Here is an 8,411-nt window from a genome sequence, read left to right on the forward strand (position 1 = left end):
GACTCAGAGGGGGAGAAGGAACAGGGAGAATATGCCCTATTTCAAAACCTACTGTACAAGCATTTTTAGGACTAAGCCTAAGTTACATGTTCGTATTTTTGAGACATTCCACAGATAACTGTCAAGGTCCCAATTTGGGTAGTGCTAGTCCAAGGGTTATATTAATGATTTGTTTCACTAAATTATATTTCTCAAAATATGGTCCTTTGAGATATCAATTAAGGAATAATCTCTTAATTAGATATCCTAGAACTGTATTTTAAACAAGCTCTCTAGTGAAGTTTGTATAAAGTTTGAGAACCATCATTTTGCACTTTGTAATCCCCACCCTTAAAATAACTTAGTTTTTTTACTATCTTTACAAGTGACAAACTAATCTTGAGTTTTTGGCTTGGGAGACAGGTAAAAGAACAACCAGCAAAACACCCCCATAGAGAACATTAGAATACTTTGCTGTTCTTTGTAAAATTATCATTCGCAATATTCTATTGATTGACTCAGGAAGCAACAAGCTAGAAGACAACTTTAATGCCTAGTTATATTAATTATACCTGCTTTCTGGTTTAATTATTGTTCACAGGTTTTCAATCTTGGATTTCTTGACGTTTGGGGCCAGAAAACTTTTTGTCAGGGGAAGTGATGTGTCTCTCCTGTGCCTTATAGGGTAGAGCAGCATCCCTAGGCTTCTACCCATGCAGCTTTTCCCCAGATGCAAAGACCAAAAATGTCTTTAGACCTCGCTAGACATACTCTGGAAGGTTATATCCCTCCCAGCTGAGAACCATTGCACTACAGGACTGGTTATCTCTTCGTACTGACTTTATATTCAACAGTCATACATGAGTGTTTCAATTGTAAACCACTTCAAGTCTTTATAGAAATACAGTTGTAAATTATAAGCACAATTTACACAAAAGGAATATATTTATTAAAATCCATTAATATTCTGTAATGAATTGAGCATGTAATTTTCAATGGGCTCTAAAATAATTTAATGTATCCTTTGTTTCAGTTTGATCTTTTTGAGATTTGTGAAAATGATCTATCACCTCAGACTTATTTTTTCCTTGCCTAACACTAGCTAGCATTGCCAACAATGCCTTTTAGAAAATCATAATTTATTAATGCACGATGACATTGTGATTTACCCATAGAAATTACTGCAGATTAGTACTTAAACAAAACTGGACAAGGGAAGAGGAGATAAATAAAATCATAGAATCAGAATTTGGTGTTTTTTTAATCCATTGCTCAGAAAAACATGAAATAAAGTTTGTCAGAGTTCTGTGTCTAATGATGGCCCTAGCTAAGCATAGGTCCAGATGAAAAACAATTTGTTTGCAGTGTTTGAGACAAAGTTCATCCTAGATTTCACAGCTAGCTCTCATTAAAGCCTAAGCACTTCTATTTACATTTTTCCAATGCATTGACGTTTTGTACATAAATATTTAGACACCAACTGACTATATCTACATGCTTTCAAATGTGGGAATAAAATGTAAAAACTATGGCTATCTGTTTCCTGCACGTGTGTGTGTGTGTGTGTGTGTGTGTATTGTTTTATGTTAACAGTGCTAATTAAAACCAAACAGGACTAATAAATGTAGCAGAAGACCCCATTTTTCTACATAGTTGCATACAAGAAGATATTGAAAATCTGGGATAATTCAAAAAATGTTTTTGCTTATATAATTAGGAAATACACAGTTGATTAAAATTCATTTCTTTTTAAAAGAAATTTCCAAAACAGAGAGATGTATTGTTATGTTACATTTAGGATTCTGGTATTCATTATAGCTATGCTATTTTACATAATTAGAAGACCTCTGAAAATAAAAGTAGTTTACATTCATTTAGCTAACACTAATTGAGCACATATATTATGCAGATGTGCCAGGTGCTGGGAAGACTAAGATGAATAATTATAGTCTCTGCCCTTGGGGAGCTCAGAGTCTGTGGGGAAAACAGAGGCTGGAGTGACTAATGATCTAGGAGGCAGTCATGCTCCTAGATCATGCTCTTCCCCAAGGGCCGCCAAAGTGGCTCTGTGTGGCAGGATGTCACAGTGTTCAGTGGAAGGATGTTACCAAAGATGAGTTGCAATGATAGTCTGCATATTTCATTCCATAAAGGAAAATCAAATAATGCTTATAAAATATGGGCTGCATAGTTATATTTACTGGTATTATAAGAAAAGCCTGGATATTACTTAGTCTTCTATTTTTTAAAATTCTAGTACAGTGGATACTTAACTATAATTAAAAATACTTCAAAGTAAAAAATAATTTCTCTAGTTATTTGGGATTTTTATTTCAAATGCAAATTCATTTACCCTAAACAATTTTTGCTGGTGTTTTATGTAAGATACAAAAACCTTGAAGTGGTAAAACATATGTCTAAATACTGTATCAAGAACTTCATCATAGTTAGGAAATATTCTACTTTCCTAATGACTGTGCCCATCAGAGACTTAGTATACCATATTTTAAATAATTGAACCCAACTTCTGTTCATTTAGTTTTTTGAATAGCAAAATGGTGGATAAATCTTTGCTCTATCTTTACATAAGTATATTTGATATAATAAAGCCCAAGCCAAAAGCATTACGTCACATTTAACCAGATGAACTACTAAGCATGAACCTAAGAACCATCAGCAGCAGGAGCCATAGATTCCCAGCTTCTGGCTTTCTTCCTCACACATCCTGTCTTAAGGTAAGTTACTATGAGCCTCCTGATCCATCTTTCCTCTTGTCAAACCCTGGTTTCAGAAAAGGATTTAATATTTATATCTTTGCATATGTGTATTACATTATTTCTCTCTACATTACTTGTTTTTCAAGATTTACCTTTATTTTTTGTACCGTAAATTACAGATGTGTAATAAGACCCCGTTGAATGAACTGTGTTAACTCAGCCCCATCTCAGTACTTAAGATGGTGTGAAAAGGTGAGATACTTAGTAATTGGCTAATGTTGAGTGCTAACTGTTGAGTGTTCTCCACACAGTATCTGCTTGAACAGAGAAAGGGAAACTCATAAGTTAGTATCTTCAAATGGTGTTAGTTGTAGAAAACTATAGTGTAGATTACTCAGTTTAGCACTACCATTTCACAGAATAAAGAGCTGATGGCCAGTCAGTGAAAATCCAGGAACGCAGGTAACCCAACTGGACAAAGAACTCAGGTCTGCTGACCAGCATCTATTTCTCATAGTACAACATGTTATTTCCTGCAGAGTAGTTGACATTATTCAATACAAAAGACTGGAGGTGACAGAGTGTCTAGTACAAGAAACTGAGCTGAGGTCTTCTGATTTGTTATTGTGCCTGATTGTCGTTAACCAACATGGCCCCAGCCTACACTATTGCACTCTACAGCACTGAAATGGATCATCTTTTGTTTGTTTTCAGAAGCGCTGATTGCCTAATCATTACTTTCTGTTCCCATTTAATCATACTTACCTCTTTTTAAGTGCAGTAGAGTATAGGTGACAGTCCATCTTTGCTGAAAGCATTTAATCTCTGCTTTTCAGATATTTTATTTAATGAAAAAATACAACACAACTTGATAACAAACTATTATTATCTTCAAAGCAGTTAGAGTAAAAGACATAGATAGAAAGATTATCTCTTACAAAGAAGAAACAGATACGTTTCTACATGGAACTTTATTTCCAATGAATGAAGAGAAACTAGTACTACAAATGAAGCAAATTGTCTTAAAAATATTTCTGAAACAACAGAATAAGCAATTTGGGGGGATTGTTTGAACTTTTCTTATTTTCTATTTATCCATCTTTGTTTTCCTCTTTGGTCTGTCTTTCTTTCCCACCCCTATGAACTTCCTAATTTTTATCAAAAACATGTTCTATTTACAGTTGTAAATCAAATGTTCTCTGGTCTGACCAGCTTGCAAGTACACGATTAAGCTGTGTTTACTTTAATAGCTGTCTTATGATGACTCAGAGCTGTCATCATGCTCACCTGCAAGGAATCCAGCCTCTTCTCAAGTTCCACCTCGGAACACTGGCATGTATTGCCAACGGGGACTGTCCTCTGGCGTCTTCTCAGTCTGTCTGCACTCTGCTCGGTGAGTTGATAGTGCTCTGTTGCAGGTCACCTCCCAATGAAATGCAGTATCTGTCAAGATGGTTTCCCTGCTCTTTCACATTCATGCATTCTCAGAAGGAGAGATGTCACATCCACAGGTTGTAGATTGCTTCTTGGAGGATGAACATATCATGTTTTTTATGTATAAAGCCAAGAAACACATGTGACATGTAAACATGTGGCTTATCTATAAGAAAATTTAAAGAGAACTGCCTCTTATGGGAAAAAGCTTGAGAAGCCTCTTAAAGGATTAATAATGAAAAAAATCGAGTACTCTGGGAAGCTGAGACAGAAGGACTACAAGTTCAAACCCAGGCTGGGAAACTTAGTGACTTAGTGAGATTGTGTCTCAAAATCAAACACACAAAAGGGCTGGGCACCTTACTCAGTGTGAAGGTCCTGAGTTCGACTTCCAGTACAGAAAGAGGGAGAAAGGAAGGATATGGGTAGGAAGGGAAGGAGAAAGAGAGAGGGACAGAGACAGAGACAGAGACAGAGATACAACCTTCTCAAGCAAGTACATGACCAGTTTCAGTCTGTCCCTCAACTGTCCATAATTCAGCCCACCCTCATATGTTTTGTAAGGTTTTGCTGAAGATTCTAGGGTGCATCAAAAGGGAAGATCTTGGCAGTGGTGAACAATATGTCTCCCTGTGCAGCTGCGGGCCTACTTCCTCTCTTCTCTCTAAGGGAGTTCTGCATACACTAGATGCTTTTAGAATTTTATATTTCTCCTCCTTGATTTCATTTTCTGTTCCACAATTGCCATTTTCCAAGATGACTGATACAGAAATTTGTATTTCTTTTGGGGAGACCTAGGCTTATAGGCTCCAAAAGGAAAATCCTTCTGGCATATCCTACTGTGACATGGTAGAGTTCTCAAGTCTAAGATGGTCTTAGATGTCTCTAAGAATGGAATCTCAATGTATTTCATCAATTTTGAGATTAGTCCAACCCAAATAACATACTTTTGGTTTTTTTTTTTTCCATTAATATGGGATCACATTGGCAGGGTCTCCCAGATATCTCAGACATCATGTGCAAAACTCTGACAAAAACATTTAGGAAACACCTACAAAAGTCTTTACCAAGATCTAAGCTCAGGAAATAGTAAAAAATCTCTTAGTACTTTGTCTTCCTTTAGGTTTCACAACAAGAACACAAGAACTTCAGTACAATTGTCGGCTGTTTGGGTAGATACTACATGGCTTTGCATTATTTCAGATCAAAGAGCACACTGATAATAAGTGAAAAGTTTCCATGCAGTTAAGCTACTCATCTTAGTTTACCTGGGAGTTCCATAGTCATAGACTTGCAGGTCCTGCATCCAAGAACAAGTCAGAATTGAAGATCACTTGAGTTTCCAACTTAGCCCCATACCTGTGTGGGGACCACTGTGAAAAAGGGACACAGCATCACAGCGGTGTTGGGTTTCCTAACTGGAGGCTACAGCCTCCCTCACCTTCATTCACACTGCTAAAAGCAAGTCCACAGCCACACATTTTCACATAAAAATTAAAGTTCATCTCAGAATCAATATGTGAACATGCATATTTTTCCGAAACTAGACATGAGTCATTGAGGTAGTCATCCTGAAACAGGCACCTGTAATCGGAGAGGCTATTATTTCTGACAGCTGGAAGGGGTGAATCATCCTATCTGGTAATCACAGTTTGCTGGTCATCAGGAACAAACATTTTAAATATTGCATGAAATTGCTTAGCCCTCTGTCTCCCCTGTCAACGCTGCTGCTGTCTCCTGAGAGACCCAGTATGTTAGGGCATGTCCATTGAAAATTGAAGCTGTATAATCTATTTCAATGCAAAATAGAAATCAGCCTCATGCTGTGGTTAGCATTGAAACAGGCTTGTTACATTTATAAAGATTCCTCTGATAAGAGAATCCCCAGTTGGCCAACATACGGGCACTGATGAGACTGTGTGTCTCTCATTTAATTTCTATTTGGAACATCTACCTTTGAGGTTTAACTAGTATTTCAGTGGTATGTTTTTGCACCTGTTCATTGCTACTATTCCCAAAGACTATTTCCTTCTGTATCCTGTGAAATTATCTAGAGAGATCAATTAAGACAAAAAAAAAATCAATTCAGGGAAAATAGAAAAGTGCTGTATCCCAGAGGTTACAATATGGAACACATGAGGGAAATGAATTTATCTTTGAATTTGCTACTGCAATTTAAAAAATAATGTCTTACATGTGTAAGAAATATGGTACATATTCCAGAATTTTATTTATTTATTTATTTTTTTGTATTTAGGACAGGGTCTAGAGGGTCTCATTATGTAGATTGGACTCCTAGTGATCCGCCTGTGTTCAGCTTCCCAAGAGCTGGGATTACAGGCATGTGCCACCACACCCAACCTCAATCACCATCTCAGTACCCCCCAGGGGCAGGGCATACTCCAAGGAATTTTTAATGAGTTTTAAAATTCACTACTCATTCCTAATGCATGTCACTTCGATGTTTGTGAAGTTCCTCTATATAAAAAGATGGCTATGGACATCTCTTTCTGCTCTCTTCACTCATGCTCTTGTAAGTTCACCATCAGTTAGAGGAAAGTAGAAGATGCCTTTATTTCTCCTTTACAGAGAGACCATAAACAGAGATACTGCAACACCAGCATGCTTGAGGTTCTTATATCCCTAAGTGCTGTCTGGCAGGAAAAGACTTCTAGTTTTGTCTTTATTTTGTTTTGTTCTAAGAGACCTTTTAGTTTATTAAAAAGATATATTTTTCTGGTAAATTTTTAGAGTGATGTAGGAACAGATCCAGGAAGAAAACCAAAACCTCAGGTAGTAAAGATTTTCGGTACTCTAAATAGAAAAGAGGTTTGCTTAACTACATAAACCTTCAAATTTTCAACAAAATTTTCCTGGGCTTGGGAGATAGCTCAGCAGTATAAGCGTCTGCCTGACAAGGTCAAGGTTCTGAGTTTGGTTCCCTGTACCGAAAAAAAATTTTTTTTTCCCTTTGTGAGCTCAGGATTGTAATATTTTACAGTTACAATTTTTTTTAAATAATAAAATTTTACTTTTTCCAAATGTACACCTGGCTGCACCTATTCATTATGCATCTTCACCAGTGGCAGAGCCATCTCCACCCTCAGTATTTCTGGTATAAATAACTTGAGTTCTGTGCTTTGAGACCAGCTAGATAAGCCCTTTACTACAGAGCTCCTGAAGGGCTGCTCTGGCCACGGATCCATGACCCATGTATATTTAGTCTCTCAGAGACCACAGCAGACATTATAAGTTTATAGTTAGGGACTTCCTTATGGAGTTTGTCATAAGTAGCTTTATCAAACAAAACCAGATTGTTGAGCTTGTCCTGAACTGTGCCTTTGGATCACTTCTTTTTGGCTGAAAGGTAGTATTCTCATTTGTGACCTGACTCAATTATTCTAGTACATTTTGGTAGTATGAAATTAAATCTGATTAATTAAAAATATTTTATGTATCTTTTTGCTTATATTAGAAAAAAATCACAGTCTCACTTTATGCAACTGCTCAAATTTAAGTAAGACAAAATTATAACATTATTCTGATATTTAATTATGAACAAGGGATTTGACTACATCAAAGTAGTTCTGACAAGGCATGTAAGTTAAACCACATGATTCGATTTCATTTTGTTCAATTGCACAATTTTAATTCCTGAAAGAATTATGACCATGTTAGCTCAGTCATGTAATTCTGATGCAGTGTTTCCTTTTTCTTTAAAGAGCTTAGTCACAAAATTAAGTAATATAGCATTCATGATTGTAACTAGTAGAGAGTTGTGAAAACTGAACAAGTTTTATAGATACTCAAACTTTAAAAGTTTTCAGATATGCCTGTTATTTCTTTACCTGTCTGTGCTGTTTTCTTTACCTACAAGAAACATTGAGGCATGAAAGGAGAGGATGGAATGAATTTTTTTAAAAAATAAACTATGCAGTGGGGCCGGGGAGATGGCTCAGTGGAATAAGTGCTTCCCTGGCAAGCACAAGGGCCTGAGTTCAATCCCTGGTTCCGCAAGAAAAAAAACAAAATACAAAAAAACTTTAAGTCTCTACAGAATATGGAGAAAAAGTTAAAAAAATAAAAAATATACCAAAATTAGAGAAAAAGGAGGGCTGCAAGGAAAGCCAACATTTTGTCCCTAACCTTCTAAGGTCAATTAAGATGCAGGACATATGAGAACTTGGATTGTAACGTCACATAACTCGGTAGTGTCCCAAATTTTCTGATCAAGGAGATTATGGGGCCAAAGAAGAAAGTGATTGATGATGTAGAGTGTGC

Source organism: Octodon degus, unplaced genomic scaffold, assembly GCF_000260255.1.
Source record: "Octodon degus isolate 3935 unplaced genomic scaffold, OctDeg1.0 scaffold00262, whole genome shotgun sequence".
NCBI lineage: Eukaryota > Metazoa > Chordata > Mammalia > Rodentia > Octodontidae > Octodon > Octodon degus.